This window comes from Rhipicephalus sanguineus, chromosome 3, assembly GCF_013339695.2.
Source record: "Rhipicephalus sanguineus isolate Rsan-2018 chromosome 3, BIME_Rsan_1.4, whole genome shotgun sequence".
Classification (NCBI taxonomy): domain Eukaryota; kingdom Metazoa; phylum Arthropoda; class Arachnida; order Ixodida; family Ixodidae; genus Rhipicephalus; species Rhipicephalus sanguineus.
In genome coordinates this window covers 163,529,023-163,550,461 of record NC_051178.1, presented here as the reverse complement: position 1 = coordinate 163,550,461, position 21,439 = coordinate 163,529,023, and the positions used below count along the sequence as shown (strand labels likewise).

Below are 21,439 nucleotides of genomic sequence, written 5' to 3'. Positions count from 1 at the left end.
AGGTAGGGAACGTTATTGTGACAAGCTTGTTTAATCGCCTGCAGCAAGACCACTAAGTATATATATGGCGGGGTGTCGTGAGCAGAATGGAAATTGCCTCTATGCCGTATTGTTTGACTCGAATACGGAAGCCGTGAAACGGTGCGAGTTGACTAAAGGACCCTATCGAAGCTAAGCAGTAGCACTTGGACACCACCAGACCATCTGTAGTCTGCTCGAGGCCTGCTTCGATCCACATGCGTTGTAATGGTCAAACACCGTAGCGCTCACAATATAGCCAGGTTGAAGGAATAACTTCGTTATACGGGTAATTTCGTTGTATAGAAGCGTTCGACTGTACCTTAAGAACTTGACAGTTGCTGACAGTGAATTGGCGATATGCAGTTTGTTGGAGCGGTACTTACTGCGACATCACGGATGACAAAGAAAAAGAAACCCATGACGAGTACCGCTGCCACGTGACAAAGGACGATCTTGAGAAGTTGGGTATATGGGGTAAATGGTCGTGGCTTCTGCTCAATATAGTCACGATTTGCCACCAGTAATCCCTGTCGACATGTGCAAATTACTCTCCAAGAAGTATATCTAGGAAACTGTATACTATGCAACAATACCTAATACTTACTTAATAAAAATCGAAGTACCCAAGCTTGCCGAAGTACCCAAGCTTGAAGAAAAGAGTACAGTGCAAAATAACCGATAGTAGTTCGTTACCTTAAAAATACTTACAAAACAGTGTAAACACGTCGCACTAGGAGAATTCCGCATCATTGAAGCGCTTAATTTTGTCGAACAAAGCAAGGTGCCGAATTAGCGATGAAATCGGAAACATTGCTCATTCTCGCGAACAGCTGCGAAAAGAAGAGGTCGTTAGCCCTATCCATTTTTAACTGTCCACCGCATGCACGCGCTGGAATGACAGTTCTGCGCCACAGCAGCTGTGCTTCGCAGAAAGCTCTAAAAGGGAGTATATAAGGCATAGCACATGTACTTGACGTCTTGGTGCTCACTGTCGTATAGTTGCGCAGCTGCACTCTTAGTGCTTTCCGCCGGCGCTAGATGAAAACCTTTTCATCTAGCGCCCGACCTTGGCGCTTATTCCCGTTTGTTTATTGCGGGCAATTCAGGTCTACAGAACACAGAGCTCGCCGCCTGGCCCAAGAACGCGGCCATGCCAACGTGGTCACATACAGCCATCATAAAGATAAATGGTAGCGTGCATGCCTGGTGGTCTTCTGTGCCCAGACTTGTGAGCTCCGTTGCTCAATCGGCCCAGAATTATGTCACAATGACAGTTCGTAAAGCGCCATAGTCAAACGCCACACACTCTACGGAAAGGAAAAGGGTCATTTGGCTCTTTCTTCTTCTTTTTTGTGAGTGCCAACTTGCCACATATACAACCCTCTTTAAAGAGATATAAGACGCATTAGCTCTCTTTTGAAAGACGTGCGTCCCGCGACCCTCCGAAGAGACTGTAATGATCTTCATAGAGGTTTCACGTGTCTCTTTAAAGGAAGTTATATATGTGGCAAGTAAGAGGTCACAAAAAAAAAAAAAAAAAATGAAGTCAAAGGGCTCTTTTTCTTCTCTTCTTAGAGTGCATGTCAATGTGCCAAGACAAATGCATTCCTACACTTGTAGTCAGAACTCCTTGAAGGATGTCCTACACAAAATGCTGTTAAAGGGCCCGTAAACAGGCTGCGACTTTTTTTTTACACCCGCCAAACAAGCTCGCTAATCCGTACAGTAGACCGCGGCGATCACGTTTCGAATATTACAGCGCTGCGCGCCGCGCAGGACCCTCCATTTCGAAAAACAATTCCCGCGCTTCTTTCCTACGCCTGACCAATCCTCCTCGTACGCGCAGTGACGTCAACTCGGCGATCGCCGAGTTGACGTAGCACTGAGCTTGTCGATTGGTCTAAACCGGGTCTCAACAAACAATTGTCAAGTTAACGTCAGTTCCTGTTCCCACCCACCGCTACGAAACTGCGCCTTGTTTTTTGGCCCTGCTGTGATGCGGTTTCGGCCACGCAGTTGTCGCGCGTATATTCCTCGCACTGCATAGCACCTGCACGCACTTCGCCTTCGACATATATAAGTGGCTATTTATTAGAAGTAGAAGAAATGAGGGAATAGAAGACGCTTCTTTCTGTCTCCCGTATCGGGGTCACGGCTGTCTCCCGTATCGGGGGAATCTCCGGTAGCTCGGACAGGTCGCGCTTGCTCGCGCGGCAAGCGGGGTTCTCCAAGCTTTTCTCTCGCGCCCCTTCGACGTCTCGGAAAGCAAGCACGCATTCCTGCTGCATTGTGAACTGTCACAAAGGTTTAAAAATAGTGAAGAGCCGAAAACTGCCCGTCAAGTTACGGAGCACGTGCGACAATATAAACAATAAACAACCAGGAGCCGCAGCAAGCGGAAATGCGTTGCGACTGATCGAGCTCACCCATGACGTCACTTGTTGACGTCGTGTCACGTTGCTGAAGTGGGCGGAGTCACGACGACGGGCTACGCCTTTTCCTCCATGTGGCGGAGAAGGGTGGTGAGGCCGCGCGAAAATTTGAAACCAGCTGAAACGGATGTTCTAACCCCTGTAACTTCCTTATTATAGCACGTACTCGTAAAATTCTTGCGGCAGCATGTTCACATAGCAAAAGTGCGCATATTTCTTTTCATTACAATTTTTGGACATCGGGGTTGTTTACTGGCCCTTTAAGGTACCACGAAGTTCTCACGTCACATCGTACACCAAATACATGCCTTACGCGAGATTGCTGAAATACCAAAACGTATTCTCACGAAATTGTCTAAAATACGGTATTTAGGGTATACAAGGTATACATACAGGTACTATAAGTAGAAGTAAAGGCTGACGTCGTGATTTGTAATCCCACTATAATAATGCAGTTACATTGGTACATTGGTTGCAATGTTTTCGATACCACACGAAAGTCCAGTTTGAATCTCTTGGTGCGCAGATTTAAGGGAACGTTTAGAATTTTTTTTGTTTTGTTTTCTTTCCGTATATATGGCGAAGCATATCGCAACGCTCCCTTTTATAGGCGTTTTTACGTGGATTCTGAGACTGTTCGGCGGCACGCCATTTGTGAGTGGGTATAGTTCATGTACATACCGTCGCAGTTTCAGCATCCGTCACGTCGCGCGGAACGCGCGAACTTCGTCTTCCTCGGACGGTGTATTTATATGTATACTTTTGCTCTCGCTCACCTGGTGGCTGCATGCAGGGTGTGTCGCCGTGCAGCGTTACACGAGCAAACAGGTGCAAAGTTTCGTAACTCTCCCTGTGCTTACTGGCGCGTGTGATGCGCGGAGGAAAAGGACCGCCCGGCAGCGCGCTGCCTTACGAAAAAAAAAAAAAAAGTGCCTCCCGCATATCATATATCCTTCATGATTGAGGTCGCGCTGTACTCCGGCCCGGCATCCAGCACTCGCTTTCATCGTCCGATGTATCTTAAAAATGTCCGCTAACACGGATGTGCTCCTTTTATTTTTCCTTCACGCCGTGTATGTATGTATTCCTCGTCACTGCGTACGAAAACGAGCTTCTTGAAGACCCTGGCCACTATAAGCGTTGACGGCGCTATATCAAGAAGGATACTATAGCGTCCGTTACACACTCCCCGTAGAGACTGGACGCTTTCAACGCGCCGCTGTTATATACACGTGAAAAAAGAATTGACGCGTGCCCGTATACGGAGCTTTCGCCAGCCTGTCCTCGTATATGGCGCACGCCTTTATTTTTCCGTTTCGATTAGCACAGCGGGTGTGCCGTTCCTAAGAGGACGCGCGCGTTATCTTCCTTCTTGCCAAGAATACGCGCGTGTATATGATCTTCGAGCACCATACAGTTGCCATTGTCGATGTTTTAATTGTCCTTCGGAGCTCATTTGGCGGACAAGTTCGTTATAAATAGGCGCGCCTCGCGAGCGCGCGCGCGTGCCTGTGACCGATATTCCTGTATGGTCTCAATCATCCTGCTCGTCTACGCGTACGCCAAAAGCTTTCCCCCGCCCCCTCTGTGTTCTGGGTGTTCCATTCGTTGCTGATCGAACGGCCTCATGAATTTTGATGCGTTTATGTATATGCCCTCTTCGTCAAAAGACTTCCTCGCGTACTGTGTTCTGCATAGCCTGCGCGTTGTACCAGGGGCACAGCCAGAAACTTTCTTTCGGGGGCGGATGCGTTTATGTATGTACTCTCTTTGTCAAATACTTCCTCGCGTACTATGTCGTGCGTAGCCTGTGCGCTGTGCCAGGGGGAATAGCCAGAAAGCTTTTTTTTTTTGGGTTTGGTCGTATACCCCCCAACCTCTTTATCTATGTTCCTGCGTGTGTTTGTATGTGGCGCGTATATGACACATACAAAACGTACACATTTCGGGGTTTGAGCCCCTCAAACCACCCCACTGGCTACGCCACTGCGTTGTGCGGTGCTTCTCTCGATAAAAGCCGCGTTTTTGCATCACGCGTGTATGATTCTACATTAGGAATCAACTGGTTGCCAGTCTGTGTGCGTGAAACTTCGCTATGTTGGCGATAACGCTGTAGCGAGAACAAGGCGACCGTCGAGGGAGCAGACGAAAAGACGAACGCTATATTCTCTCCGTTTAATACGAATTAACGTGTCGTTCGCGCGTTATAGCCACGCTGCGCGTTAAGGCTATGCGCGTGTAGGCTATGTCACGGTTATGTTTCAACAAATAGCGACCGCATGGTGTGCTTCACGAAAAAAAAACAGTGCTTGAGACCATTCGTGTCTGTGTAGCTCATGAATACACTTGTTAAGAAGACCGGAAAAAATATATAGGACGAAGATAGTCATGTGCGTGCCGCGGGCCGCGTGTGTCATTGAGACCCCTGCACTATAGTTTCAAGAAAAAACTACGCTGTTAATTAGCTTCTGGCTCGCTCGAGCTTCACTTCCAGGCCGTACGGCGGCCGAACCGCATTCCAATGGGAGCAAGACACGACAAACACTCTTTCGTCTACTTAGATTTCAGTTCTCGTTAAAGAGCCGCAGGTGGTCTCGGCTGATCTCCAAGCTGCAGTGCAGCGGACGTTAATCATAGCACAGCTACATCTACAACATAGAAGGATGTGAAAAGTCATTAGTTATAATTAGTTATTGTAATATATGTATATACACTCCAGCCCAGACGTGCCGCACTTTGTGAAAGTACTACGCCTCGTGTCTGTATATGCATATATCCTGAGTGCGTGACAGCACACACCTTTGTCATCGTCGGCTTGCTGCCTTTCTTGTGTGCCTTCTTGTTTCGTGTATACTTTGAAATGCAGAAACTGTATATCAAACAAGCGAAACGATACGACTCGCGCTGTCGGTTTAGTATACGCACATCCTCCCCCTGTATACGTCTGTGCTACGTCGCGCAAGTGTGGATTTGCTTAATTATGCGCACGGCGCGGCACCGTCGTTAGAAGTGCGCAACATCTGCGCAGCTATAGCGCCGAGCGTCGTTTCACGGGGCTTCATGTAGTACCACCGCGGATTTTTCTGCTTTCGCCCGCCCGCACCGCTCTCGTCACTTTCCTTGAAGCCAACGCGCGGCGTTCCTTCATTTCCCGTGTCTGGAAGCTGTGCTCGTGTCGCAGCCACGACCGCTTCCAGAAAGCAAAAAAAAAAAAGGAAATGCCGTCGCTTTCGCTCGCGTCTGCGCCCGCCTTTCAACTGGCTGCTTGAAAGCTCCCGCATGCTTGCATGCTGCAGGCTTCCTTTCGGTGTACGCATAGAGCTTCTCCGAATCTTGTCGTTTGCCTCTCCGCTTTTTTCCTCTTCCACCGCACGGCCGCCGCCGCGAAAGCGCTTCCCTGCACCTCCTCCTCCTTCTTCACCGCATTTTCATCCATATCCCACGTTGCGTTTTGCCCTGCCTGCCTTCCAAGCATCGGCGCGTTCTTCGGTTCTTCGTATTTCTCTTGCTGTATACTGCTACTGCTGTCGAAGACCTGGCGCAAGTGGCCCCCATGAATGCGGTGCTTGCCGCTGCTCTTGCCCCGGCGCAGGTAGCAGCGGCCCTTTCTTTCATTTGTTGAATGTAGAGAGAAAGTGTGTATAAAGGAAGGAAATAGTCAACTAGACGTAGTCGCAGTTCAACAGTTATGATAATGAAAACGTTTTTTTTTTTCATGTTTATTATTGGCTCAAATCAACGAGACAACTTAAGTGTTCACACCTGTGCTTTCAATAACTTTCGTGTACGAATGTCCGAATGCCTGACAGGGTGAGGAGCACAAAGTAAACTGCGCGCACAAGCCAGCAATAGCAAACGGCGTTCCCAAAAGCCTGCGTATTTTGTATAAGCCTGTAGATGACATGAACTTTATCAGCGCAAATATAAGCCTTCTTTACAGTGCTTTCAATGTGCAGAATGAGCCTCCTGTATTAATATACTGTACAGGCAATAATCAGCGCGGGCTGGCCCCGAAAGCAGAGTTCGTGCAGCGAATCGCAGTGCAGCTGGCAGCGAATCGACGCATGTCGCTGGGGCGACACGAGGGATCCGTGGATTCCCGCATTCCTCGATGCCAGCTGCTTCCACATCGAGCTGCGTCGTTGCGCTCGTAAATCAGACCTCGGTGCTGTGACACGCCCGTGTTCGGCTATATAGGATGTTGTCGCGCGGACCGTCGGCGCATTATCTCGCTAGCGGACGTGCTCCGAATTCTTTATGGACGCGGCCCGTCTGTCGTCGCCCGCACTTGATGAGCGGACTCGGCGCCGCGGCTCTTTGTGTACTACACATGCACGCAGGTGCCTGTCGAGCGTTTGCGGACGGTTAGATTTAGATTTGCTCTTACTTTATCGAGACGACGAAGAGTTGGAACCAGTGTTTGTCAACAAAGGCACTGCATGCGCCGCGTCTGGCGCATGTCTCAAGAGGCGGCGCCATCTTCGAGAGAGATTAATTCCTTCACGCTCATGTTTCCGGAAGGGCCCCGCTGTTGTCGCAAAGCACGTTTATAAATGGCCATTTCACTGCGATCGATGCAGCGTAATATGGGCGCTGAGACGTCGGGTAACGCGACACTTGGGTATACAGCTCACTGTAACTTGGGATTCGTTGCCCACTTTGAGGCAGCGTATACAACGATGTATCACTGTGACAAATGGCGGGGTCGGGGAGAAGCGAAGAAGAAACTTTTTTCCCACTGATAGTCGCGATTAAAGTTGCTGGATATCTAGCGCAGCTGGTGCTCTAGCTTGCACTGCTTTATTACAAGGTCAGATAAAGACGAGCGCTTTTTTTTATTTTTATTATATTGTGAACGCATCGAATGGTCATTACGTTGTGGCTTCTGTTTTTTTATAGTAGCGTTAATTAATATTAGACCGATAGATGACGCAACAGTGCTAGCTAGACCTGCTTTGTTTTTCACAGAACAGTTAGGTACAAGCACGAGCGCGGTCATTTTCTGAACCATATATAGAACGATGACGACAAGTTCTGTTATGGCAGATGGCTAGTCGAATAAAACCAGAGTGCGTCATCGGCCCAACTATATCAGTGCGCGTTAGTCACTTCAGCGGTCTGTTGTTATGGCGCGATCCAAGCTTCATTGTTGCCTCGCTGTCGCTTGCTTCCATTCAGTGGTCATTTCTCTCATCGCCCCACAGTCCCCGCGGTGCGTTCGGGTCCAGCTGCGTTTGCTCCAGCAGCGCACGCAGCCGGTTCGTAAAAAAAAAATAACGAAAATGGTCGCCCACTTTTATGTCTTCAGCATAGTCGCTGACGGCTCCCCTGCGGCCTTGCATTGGCGTTATGAAAAAGAGAGAGAGAAGGGGCGTGGGGATAAAGAAGGGGGTGGGTAGTTGTGCTCGCTTGGGCAGCGGTGCAGGAACCGCGGCGAAGCTGCTGCTGCTGCAGGCCTGGGCAAAGCCCGGCCGGCTCGTTGGCCGTCGTCGCGATCCTGTTTCCGGCCAGACCGCACGGCCTTGACTGGTTCGCTCGCCGCCGCCGCCGCTGCGGTGGTTGGTGGTGGTGAGTCACCGTCGACACATGCGTCGACCGTTGAAGCCCGCTCGAAGCGAAGCGAGGACTAGCTAGCGCACAGCCGCCGAACAGCAGGGCTGTGATGCTTTGGGAGGGCAAGCGCAGGTGTTGCGCGGCTGCTGTCTCCTCGACGCGCACGAAGCCCGCGTTGCTGCTGCTGCTGCTTGCTTGCTGTTGTGGCTGCACAAACATCGTTAAAGGGAGCGTTGGCGACGAAAGCGATGCCCTATTTCTTTCTGTTGTACGTATAGTGCGCTGTGAGGGTCGTGTGCAAGGCAATCTGGGGCTATGGGTAGCCGCCGTCACGATGAGGATTATGATGACGAAAACGTGTTTATTGACAGGGAAGGTTTTAAAGGGCCCCTAAACCACTGCGAGTTCAAAGACGAGAGAGTGGTTTCCTTCTCTCCTTCACTAGCCTTGCTACAGGCGCTATCTCCTCCTCGCCACTTCTTTCTTTATAAAGCACGTGGACAATGTCAGCACTAAGCGTTGAGCCTATCAGAATGTCGCGCTTTTCGGATACACGCTGTCATCTCCGCTTGCGCAGTCGAAAACGCACAAAACGAAGTGAAATCAGTTGATCGCGCACGACAGTCATGCGAGACAAGGCAGCAAGGGCGTGCGAATACATGGCAAAGCGGGGTAGGAGACAATTCACGACTGATATCCTCGTATATGGACCAATCGAGAGCTTATTTCCTCATGACTTCGTGCGAACGAACTGTTGGCGTCACGAATTGCGCCGAAAAGACGGGAAACGCCAGTAGAGAATAACGTGCTCGTTCTTTGTATCTTCAGAAGTTGTGTAGGGGTCATTTAACGGGAAGGGTTTCCTAGTCAGGCGCCTTTATGACGTCTTAACCTGGTCCCGTGGCGTTTGTTGTGCCGGCATACTATGACGACGACGAAGCACTTCGTTTATGTTGACGTGGCCACTGACGAGCGAAGCTGCGTGTTTGTCGACAAATCCTGTTAGAAGCGCACTTCGCGCTGTCGCCTGCACGTGCCGCCACGAAACAATTGATGGCGGCTGTTTTGTTAGACGACTGGGTTTTTGAGTGTAGGCGTAAGGTCGCTTTAGAGTTCATTCTCGCAGTGTCACTTGGTGCTGCCTATGCGAGGGTGCATCACACTTGGTGCTATCCTTCACTGTGCCTACCAGGTAGACCCCCTGGCCCGGGAAGCACGCGTGTCACGCATGCCCCGTTGCAAGCACAAAGAAATCTGCGTCTGTATGGTACAAGGTTGGAGTGAGCCGACGTTGCACTACACCTTTAACTTGCAAGTTGTTGCCCGAGACAGCAAGAGCATTACCTTTGCTTTCATTTTGTCACTTCAACTGCAGCAGCCGCGGTACACCAGTGGTTACGGTGCTCGGCTGCTGACCCGGAAGACGCGGGTTCGAGTCAAGCCACAACAGTCGCATTTCGATGGCGACGACATGCTATAGGGGCCCGTGTGCTTTACGATTTCACTGCACGCTAAGGAAAATCATCAAAATCAAAAACGTTCTGAGCCCTCCACTGCGGCGTGTCTGAGTCTTCTTTGGGACGTTAAAAGCCCATAAACCAACTTCAACTGTAGTCCGCGGACTTTTCGCTCGCGACTGTATATATACATGTGGCTGCAATCTGCGCTACGCGTCGGTAAGAGTGCTTCGAAAATAACTCGAGAGGAAAAGCGGGTTCCGTTTTCGACGGGCACACGTCTTATATCGCGCCGTGTGATTCGGCTTTCTCCCGATTTCCCTGTCCTGCCTGCATCCCCCGCAGCTGCGCTCTAAAATCGCCGGCTGCACAGTGCGACCCAATCATCTAAAAGCGCGCTCTCGTTTCCGCGTCTCCGGTTGGAAGCCACGACGACGTCACACTGCTGGCTTAACGTTGATAATAACACGCCTCAACCGTCGTCGTTACACGTACGCTCGCGATAACTGCACTGCAAGCGCAACTAGCCGGGGCCGGAGGCCCGGGAAAACTGAACAAACAAGACAAAAGTAAACCGCACGGCGGGTCCCACGGGTCCATTTTAGCCGCGACGCGGCCTAATTGCGGCGCGGTCGTTCCCTGCGCGGCCTGCAGTGCATCCTGTTGCCGTTCCTTCCGACGTCTCACGTAACGAGCTCCAGTCGGGAACCTGCAACGAACATGCACCTTTCCCCTCCCTCCCCCCCCCCTCTCTCTCCCTCTCTCCATATTCGAGAGCGCGAAGGCTTGTTCCTGTATACGCCGAGCAATAACACAGCACAGTACAGTGCTTCGTCCACACTATACAACACGAGTACATACATCGTATAATGAAAGCTGGAGAGGCAAGAGCCGCACCTTTAATTGCGCTTCGCTCATCACCGAGACCTCTTCCGTTTAGGGACGTCTGCGTGAAGTATTGTTGGGGTCGTCGTAAACGCAGTGTATTATGCACCGTGTTTGGGCTTGTGGAGCAAACGGACGCGCGCTCTGTTTCATCACAAGCTGTACGCAATCAACGGTGCTGGGTCGGAGCGATAGTCGGGCACGAGAACGAATCAAGGAGAGCATGACGGCGCGGGCATGCGGGCCGCCAGACGCAGCAGACGCTTCATTAGAGTATAGGGTTGTATACGTTGATGCAGCGCTGCGCTCGAGGGAAGAAGGAAGGAAGGATTCAGTGTGACGACAGCTGGAGGCGACTGCACCGGAAAGGATTGAGCTGGGCTAGATGGGCCGCGGACGACAGGGGCACGGCGGCGGCGGCAGGAACAACGCCGAACCGACCGCGCTCCATCTTGCTCTTTTCTCCTTCCTCTCCGTCGCATATATCTAAGCGCCACTGCATGCAGCGATCGCTCTCGTGCATCGTCGGCGTGTCGCCGCCGCCGCAGGTCAAACGCGATCGCGTGATCTGTTGCCGCGGCGTGCATGCATGCGCCGCTACTCTAGACGTGGTGGTGCCGCTGCGGCGGCGGCGGCGAGCGTCTTGAGACAATGGCCGCTTCCTGCGCCACCAGCGAGCACCGCCCTCATGCCTCCACTGACCCGGAATGCTGCCTGCAGCTTTTTTGTTCTTCTTTAGCCACCCCATAATTTGCTCTTTTGTTTCCTATAGCGGCGCCGTGGCAGCGTTTTGTTGCTCTGCTTCTTGGTCTTTCATGCAGCATCCGTGGTTGCGAGAACCCGTATGTATAGTGCCGAACAGTGGCGTTATGGAGAGTATATACTATACTATGACGGTTCCCCCCCTGGTTGTTGGATGCGCGCGCGCACACCGCCTGTACCCTTATACACCGGCCGTGATTTAGCGCGAGGTCCGGGGCCGGGTAACAGGCGACCACGTCTCGCCACCGAGCCGCTTCATTGATTGCAATTTGCTCCGGCTGGGGCCATGGTGCTTTGCTCCGCGCGTGCGTGAGCGCCGGTGACCGAACGGGCCTGAGCGCTTGGCTGGCCGGATGCTGCTGTTGCTGCTACTGCAGCTTTGTGGAGAAACGGCGCGTTGCTTTGATCGCGTCCGTTGCCCTTAATCCGTGAGCGCACAATTATTGCGTGATTCTGTGAGCAGGCAACACGATCTGAAATGAAGCGCGCGAATGGTAATGGCGGCTTGCTAATATAAGCAATTCGCTACCTGGGGATTCTTACGATTCTCGCGCATCTCGCGCTCTTCTCTATTGTTTCCTGTTTCGATCAAGGTCTAGTGATTATGATGCTCGACTGCTGACCCGAAGGTTGTGGGATCGAATCCCGGCCGCGGCGGCCGCATTTTCGATGGAGGCGAAAATGCTTGAGGCCCATGTACTTAGATTTAGGTGCGCTTTAAAGGGACACTAAAGGCAAATGTTAAATCGACGTTGATTGTTGAAATAGCGTTCCAGAAACCTCGATAGTGCTTGTTTCGGGCCGAGTAAATGGTTGTTTGGAAAGAAAATCACCTTTTAGTAGTCCGCACGGCGTTAGCGCACTTTAAAGTCACTCGCCTGAACGGGCCTTCTGACGTAACAGTTGCCGTGCCCAACGTTTCCCGGCCGCCGACGCTGCGGTTTCTTGCGCAACAGCGGCCGTCAACTTTGCCAAGACGCAGCCACGGGCCACTCCGAAACTGTACAGTTCACTATAACGGAGCTTAGCTTGGCCAGTAGCCGCAGTATAGAGTATCATCAGTGCGAAAATAGCGAGAGCCAAGCACACGTAGCAGTACGCGATACCAAAACTACCACTGAAACGCACGCGCAGCTCGGCGAAAACGGAACTTTTGAACCCCTCGCGCCATTCTCCATGGTAACGCCAAGAGGTTCTTTTTTACATGAATCAAAGAGGAACGAACAAGCAGCATTTTATTACGTCTTGTGATGCACGGAAGGTTCTTTTCTTTATCTCAACTAGTTTGATTAGTAGTGGTTAATCGTACTCGGGACTCTTTGACGTCATCGGGATCATTTCCAAAATGTCCCACTCGTGGCGCTCATCGTGTCCTACATTTACCTTAATTTCTCGATTACTAGAGCACTGCTGTTGATGCTATTGGCGTTTTAGACGTTGGTCACACACTGACCTTTTGTGACATAAATTGTTACTCGCCTTTAGTGTCCCTTTAAAGAACATTAGGTGGTTCAAATTTCCGCAGCCCTCCACTATGTGACGTCCCTCACAATCATATTGTAGTTTTGGGACGTTAAACCCCAACAATTATTATTATTATTATTATTATTATTATTATTTATTATTTATTATTATTATTATTATTATTATTTCCTGTCTGATCATTTGACAGCTGTTCATGGCTCAGATATGACTGCAATCCTAACTTCTATCCTGTGAATACAACGGTAACAATGGAAATGTTCCGTGATCTAAGCGGCGTTTCTTGGCTAGCCAACGACGTTACTTTTCGGATAACGAGACAGTGCTGACATCGCCAAACAGGAACTGATACTTCAAATCAAGTTAGACTTAACTAGCTTTTACGACTAAGATTCGTCGCGCATAAGGTGTGCACGTGAGTGTGTTGTGTCTTATGAAGTGACGGAGTGCACGCTCTTGAGGAGTGACGACGCGGCGCGCCATCAATCTCGTTTCAAAACACGACCGCCGAGGGCGCAGGATTTCGCTGCGCGCAGATGTAGCGCACATTTATTCGGAAATTTGCATTTGCTCAGCTGTATATGAGACCGGCAGTAAGAAAATGGCCTGTTAAATGACCGAAATCACATTCACGAGGCGCGTGACAGAGCTTGGCACATGTGGATAAGGCTTTTCAGTTTTTTTTTTTTTTCAACACATATTTAGAGGTGATTACTGGTGGCAGCATGGGTAAGTATCCACCGCAGACCTTGCAGACATGACTCGATGTCAGTGTAAATATTCATGCAACTTCTCCTCCAGAAGCTTTCTGCAGGAGCTCTAGCCTGCCGCAACAGCCTTCGTTGCTACAAAACCTATAGAACACCAGGTGGTTCAAATTTTCCGCAGCCCTCCACTATGTGACGTCCCTCACAATCATATGTATATATAATATATATATATATATATATATATATATATATATATATATATAATATATATATATAATATATATATATATATATATATATATATAGTACACAATAAAAAACTTACGGATTTGATTGATTGGTTCTTTACGATGGGAGAATGCAGGCGTCCGCCATTTTTTAGACCGCATTGTATGTATGCTTCTTTCTGTTAGCTTAGTTCACTGTCAGCACTTCTGTTATCGTCGCGTATAGAGTCCTCATTGAGGAATGATGGCAAGAGCTTCGACCTTGTACGCGGAACCCGATCGCGAAGGTGGCCGCGATTCAGTGGTGCATGCGCTTGCTTGTACACCTGTGTTTATGCTGCATGCACGCGACGCGCTCGCTCGCCAGTCCGCAGACGATTGCCTGTAGTCCTATATGTGCGGAATTAAGAAAGAAAAGTGGGTCGGGTCCGCGCAGCTGCGGCTAATAAGGTCCATTGAATGCAGTGTTGCTTCAGCAGCCGGGCACGGAAAGTTATATTCATCCATGCATTGTGTGGACGTCACGAAGTCACACTCCAGTTAGCGTCACGTTTCCGCGTGGAGAGCGGCCGTCCGGTATTAAAACGTGGCGCGGCGATAGTAGCCGGAGCGTGTTTTATATAGAGCGTGTAGTGCGTCGCTCGATCGCGTCCTCCAGAGAGAGCGTGAAAGCTGCGTTGAGATGGAGGAGAGTTCGTCAGAGGCTCGTTCACTACGCGCTTGGTTCATTCGGAGCTCCCGGCGACATTGTTATCACCGAACGGTGTGGTAGGCGGGGCGTGGTATCACCAAATATAGTGCCAATGGTATCGAATCTTTGCAGAAAGCCTATTGCAGGAAAAACTCGACTGGAAATCGTAAACATTGAAGCCGCATTGTCGTATCTCTGACTGCCTCGAAAACCAAACCTGACGGAAATCAACACTGCCCGAAGATCCAGTCTCGGATTTTGACACAGTTGGATTGATTGGTTGGCGGACACGTTTTACTTTCCCGCTGTCGTTTTCGTGTTTGTCAGGTCGCCCGTTCAGTGATAGAACAAGCGGTTATATGCGACCGACCGAGAGAGATGAAGGAAAAGCAGGGAGGTTAACTATTGCCTTGGTACAGTTGTCAGCGCTACGCTTTAAGAGACAGCAGAGACTCCTTGAGAATAGACTCGGGTAATATCTTGAGAGTGTGGCATCATAGCTCCTAAGCTACAGAAAGGCATACGAGCCTTTCTGCTATACTCGTAGGTGACTGACTTGAAGGGGTGCTGACACGAAAATTTTCAGTTGTCGTTTTCTTGCGTCAAATGAAAGGTCACGCTCTCAAGAGCTTAGAAAATGTACTGCTACGCGTGAGCGCATCCTGAAAAAGTAATTACAGTATGTTATTAAAAGCTAGCTTTGGTTCCTACTGTTCCCTGACGTCATAACACGGTATGAGCTTCTCGTCACGTGTTCGCGCAAGATATCGTGAGGTTTCCACGGCCGCTCCGCACCGTGCTCTCTTGGTGATGCACAAGCGGCCATTTGCAATGTTTTGGTGACGCGCGAGCGGCCATTTTGGAAGTTTTGGTACCTGACGTCATCACAACCAGCCGGGCTGCTGCGTGAAGTCACCAGAATTAGTACTGTAGCCTGACGTCAAGCTATAGTGTCGGTGTCGGTAGGTCCGCCATGGGAAAAATTACCCTAATATCGAAATAGAATATCTTGTCAGCATTTGCTGAGCTTCGCACTTGCTCAGAACCGTCTCTGCATACAGATTTGTATGGCAGAGTAAACTCGCCTTCAAAAAATGGTGTCGGTACCCCTTTAAGGGACCAACTTTGTAGATTTCTCTGGATGCGATGCACCACGCTCGTGACTGATCGAGGCTCATACGTCCCCCCCCCCCCTCTCTCTCTCTCTCTTTTACTCGCCTGTATGGGACCAAAGTTTTCAATTCAGATTGTGGCTGGCTAAACCATACTGGATCGACCACGACCATGCTTGAAATTCGTTTCAGTGTTATTGATGTGAACGAATGCGTGGTCCTATAAAAAAGGGTTGGCTGCTTTGCTGGTCGTCTCTGAGAGCTTAGCCACGACATCTCCACTTTTGGCTTCGAGGAGGAGGCGGGCAGGGCAGCGTCGCCAGCAGAGCGTGTCCAGTGGCGGCTGCACGGTCCGCTACCTGCGCGGTGTCACGCTGGCCGGACATATTGTCTCGGTGTTTCCGCGTGGCCGCCCGGTCTCCATTATTCGGAGTTCGCGGTGGCCGCAGGTCACGTTCGCCCACGCAGCCGCAATGCGCGCAGCTGGAAGCCTGTTCCTTCGTCTTCGTGTCGCCGCCGCCGCCGTCGTCCTCGCGAGCGCTTTCATTTCCGACGGCGCCTTCATCGCTGGGGCCTGCCTTCCTGTGGCCAGCTTCAACGACTTCTCTGTCTTCTGTTTTTCCTTTTGGTTGTGCGAGCGCTATACTCCATGGGCAGGACCTCTGGAAACTCGCGCGAGCGTCTTTTCGTTTGCACCTCCCGCTCGGCCCGCCATAGCGTCGTGACTTTGTGGCGTTTCACGCGCGTGGAAAAGCTGCTATTGATAGCAGCCTTTCGCCGCAGACGCCTGTCTGTGTACAGTATATAGTGTATACTCGGGGAATTGTCCCGAAAGAAAGAAAATGCTCTGTAGAAACAGTGGTGGTGGGCCAGCCTGCTAATCCAGGTCAACTTCGCAGATGCGGATGGACAGCTAAGGGAGTGCCTTTCTTTTTCTCGCGCCGTTCTTTTTTTTTTCCTTCTTTATCGTCCGTTTATTTTTATACCGTTCCTCGGGATGACCACTTTCCTGGCATTTCCCGCGCGCGTGCGTGGTCCGAGCGACGGAAATGCCCGGCAGATTGTCGGAGAATGTGTCGATAACGCAATGTTTGTCTTACAGCGAAGCCGAAAGAAAAAAAAAAGTTTCTCTCCTCTGCTCAGCCTACTTACGTTTCCTGCTATATTATCTCGCACTGCCATGCGACAGCCCAAGTGTGCATTCAGAGGTGAGGCATAGTATGTATATACGATTCAAGCGGTCTAGAGAGGTTTTTCTCCCGCATTATGTGACGTCATATGTAGCTGTCACAAGGCTGCGAACTGGACCTGCTAAAGCGTGCTTGTGCTGTACCCAAACGAGAAATAAACGCTCTCAGTTTGTAAGCATGCCGATGTATGCTACAAACAAACACAATATGGCGGATACGCGTACGCAATAACAAGATCAATAAGTACGGTAATATCCCCATGCCTTTGCATTCCAAGCCTTCACGTACGCGCCTCTTTTGTTTTCTCTTCTATAGCTGAGCGCGCATAAGATGCGCTTATGCGCGCGGCCTTCGCACGGGCACCGTACATGTAAAGATTTCCCGACCGCAAGCACTTCTTTCTTCGTGTGTGTTTGTATATATGTATATACATACACGCAGACAGACGTTGTACACAGCCGTAGACAGAGCCGCGGCGCGTATCATCTCTCGGTATTTTATGTAAATCGTATGTAAGTGACCTCTTGGCTCTCGGGGGGACGGCGGGCGGAAAAAAGAAAGAAAAGCCACGCTCGTGCTACTATATACGTGGTGTCGGGAAGCACCCGTGAGTCAAGAGAGCATCGGTATAAACGATGGGGGCGTCGGAGATGAGGGTGGTTGTGGTGGTTGGCGTGCCGCGCCGTTAAAAGGATTCCCCTGGCGCCGCTCGTCACTTTCGCTGCGTGCCAGAGCGCCACCTGCCTGCCTCTCGCGCTGGTCGCCCGTTTCATCCGCGAGAGAGTGGTGGCTCTTTCGTTTCATTTCCTCTATGGCTGCTGCTGCTGTCACGACGACTACGGCGACGTCTATACGAGAAGTAAGAGACGCGGCAGCGCCATCATTCTAGCTGCTTGCTGCCAACGTTGCCAACCTTCCTTTCCCGAATGCTTTACGCGCCGTGTCCCTCCGTGCGCGCACGCTTCGCTCGGGCCACGCTCGAAGCCCGGAACACTAGTACAGGAGTGTGTTCGTGCACGCGAGCGTATACACACGGAGGTGGCCACATGAAGCGGTGGCGACTGTGTGTACATTACTACGTGTATGTACCATCAGAAAACGCGACGCCCCGTCCATGGCCCCTACTACAGGAAGGAAGGGGGTATGTAGCGTTCCTGGCTTGAAGGTTAAAGAACTCATTGGTGGGGCCAGGAGCAGGAAAGGGTGAGGAGAGGCGAGAATCGCGGAGGAGCCCATGCAGTGTTATAAGGGAACCGCCCCCTTCATCATTTTCGTGTTGTGCAGACCCTTGTGTCTGTAGGGGTTCGCGGTGTTGCGATTGACCACCATCATACAGGGTATTCTTCTCCCTCTCGTGTGTTCGCCCGCCCGAAAAAAATTGATTGGCTGCGCCGTTTGGTGCCGTAACGCTCACAGGCGGGAGAGAGGGAGAAGGAGGGGGATCGCGCAGGTTCTGGAATCGCGCCGTAATCGTTGCCCATATAGTTCGGCCGAGCTATAGATTTCGACATCGCCCGTCCTCCTTTCAATACAAATATAGAATGGCTAACGAGCCAGTTATCCGTTCGTTTCGGTATAGCGAAGCTTGGTTTCGTGACGTTCACGCTCCCATGATGGTCCTATGTCATTTCTACCATTATGAACTTGTTGCAGCGCTGCAAGGAATCTGAATAAAAGGTAAACGCTCAGAGGAGTCGCTTTCTTCAGAAAAGATGGAAAGTCCGCAAACGTCCATCTTTTATATGCAGAATGAATTTATTAATCGCAGCTATACTATATGTCGCTCCGCTGTAACCTCGCTTCGTGTGTATCGACGTGGCCACAACATTGCCCGGTCGTACTCGACGTGCCGTACGGTCCTGCTTGGGGCACTCGGCATGCAGCCGTGCCGAAATTGCCCTTTCCGGCTCGCCATTCTCATTGTCTCGTACTGTTGTGATTTATATTCGCCCAACACCATTCTTTCTGTTCGCTTGCTAAGGTGTCACACGTGCGCGTATACATACGAGGGTTCGGTGAACGCGCGTGACAAAATTGAGTTCGGTGTGGCGCTTTAGCGCGTAGACGGATGAGGGTCCTTCTCACAAGTTCCTGTACGCGCTTTTGCGTCGCAGAGCCCGCTGCGCCCATCCTCGAGACCTCATTTCGAGGTCTTGTAGTATAGGTACGGGCGCACTGCGCGCTGACCCTTTGACGGGCCCTGTTGCGCTATCTTCATTTAACTTCACAGGACGTTCTGGGTGACCTGTCCTTTTGCTTCGCTCTAGCTTCTCCCATCGCGACACAGCGAGCTAGCGGACGGTGTACGTGTCGTCGACCGTGGTTTCCGTGGCATGTCACCGTACTGCAGACTCTACCGAGTGTTTCCTCTTGTTCCTAGCTTCGATCCTCGAGCTTGTCTTCCGCGACGTATACACGTTTGCACGCTCTTTATACGCCGCGCAGGTGACGCGTTTAAACACTTTTCGCCCCATCTCTCCTTTTATATTCACGCGTGTGTCGCTGTGTTTTGTATGGAAAGCAGGGGCAGCAGACGGGGTGGTCTCTATGCAGAAAGCAGCGCCTTGGAAGAGCGGCCGCTCGCAAGCTCGGCATTTTCTGCGCGCTCCACTCCAGTGCATACAGTGCCGCGACCGGGTGAAACAATAACAAGAACGGGGACCGAATGCTGCGGCCATTGCTCAGACTGTCTGCGCCGACGGTCGAGATGAATACGCGGCGCGCTCGTTGTCTGGCACGCGCCTAGGGAGCAGCGTCCTCAATCCCCCCACCCCCCCCCCCCCCCCCTTACCACCCCCGTCGTACGCGACCCGTGTTCCCAGCTTGCAAACCCTTCTACACCGCGCGCCGTGTTTTATGCGTCCTGCGCTGTCCTGTCACCTATAAATACGGGCCCCCGCTTAGCGCGCCTGTCGCTCACGCCGTGTGCCGTCGCGGTGCCGGGGCGAATCGGCGCGCTGAATCGCGCGGCGGGGGTTGCGGCGCGTAGACGGTGTGGTGCGGTAACGTTACCTACACGACGAGGAGTCCTCTTATACGGTGTGCCAGATGCCGGGCGTTGAGTTCTTCGAGAAGGCGCGGAACGAGGGGGTGAGAAACGGGCGCTCAGATTTATCGAGTCGTTTGTTGGCTTCGCGACACAGTCAGGTTTGGTTTGTCGAGTTTGCTGGCAATGGTTTTGGTGGTGCATTCTTCAGCGCACACCGTGGTATATGCACAAGGATACCGCATCGATTGCGCATGCGATAAGTTCGGGCATAATTCGGATTCCTTTTATATATAGTTTAGGAGTATAGGTCAGAAGAGCTGGCCTTGCGAGGCATTCGTGACTTCTGCGAGCTGTGTATACGTTGAGTGGCCAGCGCAGGAGTGTCTGTATACATATCCCGGATATGCATGCATTCTTTGAATAAATCTTTGAAGGCAAGGAAGCCCGCTTTACAGGAGAGCCGTGTGTTTACAGGTGCGGTTGTGTATACGTGACCCGTCGAACGTCAGGGGAGGATGCACTCGCAAATCTGATCGTTGCGTGTGTGTTATAGCGACTTGCGTGTGCGGGGAGTACACCCCCTCGTCTCGTTTCTCCTATCTTTCGTGGCTGGCCTTTCCGTCTGGATATCGTGATCAGCGTGTCTTCCTTCCTGGTGTCGCACATGCTCCTTCCGCTACATCGCGCTAAGCAGCTTCGCGAACGTCGTTTGGGGATGCGTACAAGCGAGAACAAAAAAGCAGGAAGGACCTTGGACGACGCCAGGAAATCGCCCGTGGCCGTGCGTGAAGCGCGGCCACGTATACGTACCAGCGTATACGTGCGTACACGTATACACGTTACTGGGCGTTTTGAAAGGCAGATGACGTCGTCTCCGATCCGCGTATAATTGTCCGCATACATACTTCCGCGAAAACGAGCTTCTCTCCGGCTCGGATTCCTGTGGCTATCGACGGGCCCACCCTAACACATATTCGCGTCATATAAGGCCTCGCGCGCTAACGTGCACGAGTGCACGTGCGTCGTATATATCAAGCGCGCACGCTGCACGTTCCTCTCGGTGTAGGGCATGTGCGTGTGGTGTGTGTGTCTCGCGTTGTTTGTTCCACGCGCGCATAGTACATGCTGGCTTGAGCCACTCGGTCAACGTACACAACGCGAGAGGTTCTATTTACGGAGCGTGCAGGACGTGCACGGAGGAGCGAGCAGCAACACGCGAGGACCGTGTGTAGTGTACCTGCGTTCTCCCGCTGCCTTTCCCTGCAGCGGCTCCTAATTGGCTCTGTGCGCCACGGACGGCACGCCGAGCGTGTTCACGCGACTGCATGCTCGCACGCGTCTCCTCCAGCCCCTCTGCACTGCGCTGACGCGGCGGCGACGGCTGCAGTGTCTCGTGGGACTTTTGTCGGGTGAACGGCCGTTCAAGTCGGCGTGTACAGCGCAGGCCCTGCGACCGAGTGTGACGGGACTTCACTGTGTTGTCGCGTATGTTCGTCAATACACAGTGTGCTTGCGTTCCACGAAATGCGGACGCATTTTTTTCGCTTCCCGAATTGTCTCTGTCGTCTCTGTATACTTTGCAGAAAACCGCGCACTGTCAAACCGTGTTGTTCGGTGCGGCGGAGAATGTGTTGCAGCTGGCACGGAAAGAAGCTTGGTGCCACATATGACGTGCGCAGGTGGTTGATCTTACGTAGGAAACACGGCGCGATCTTTGTTATACTTATTTTTATGCCACTGTCGCGGGTTTGTAGCGACGTTTCGTTTGACAGCCATGTTTACCCGTGTTTAAAACATGCTACGCACATACTTCTGCAGTGGCAGCCGGACTTCGTTCCAGTTGCCCTCTTCCCGGGGTGCACCTTGTTCCGTGTTTTCTTGCGCCCGCGTTCGTAGTGCGCAAAGTGCATGCGTGCGTATCGGGACAC

At 51.5% G+C, this 21,439-nt stretch overlaps 1 protein-coding gene across 1 annotated transcript in view; it reads left to right on the top strand.

Annotated features, from left to right (window-relative positions):
* The window catches only part of LOC119387620 (serine/threonine-protein kinase 17B), a 245,222-nt gene that overhangs the window by 13,644 nt on the left and 210,139 nt on the right, over nucleotides 1-21,439 (top strand). The window lies entirely within an intron of this gene.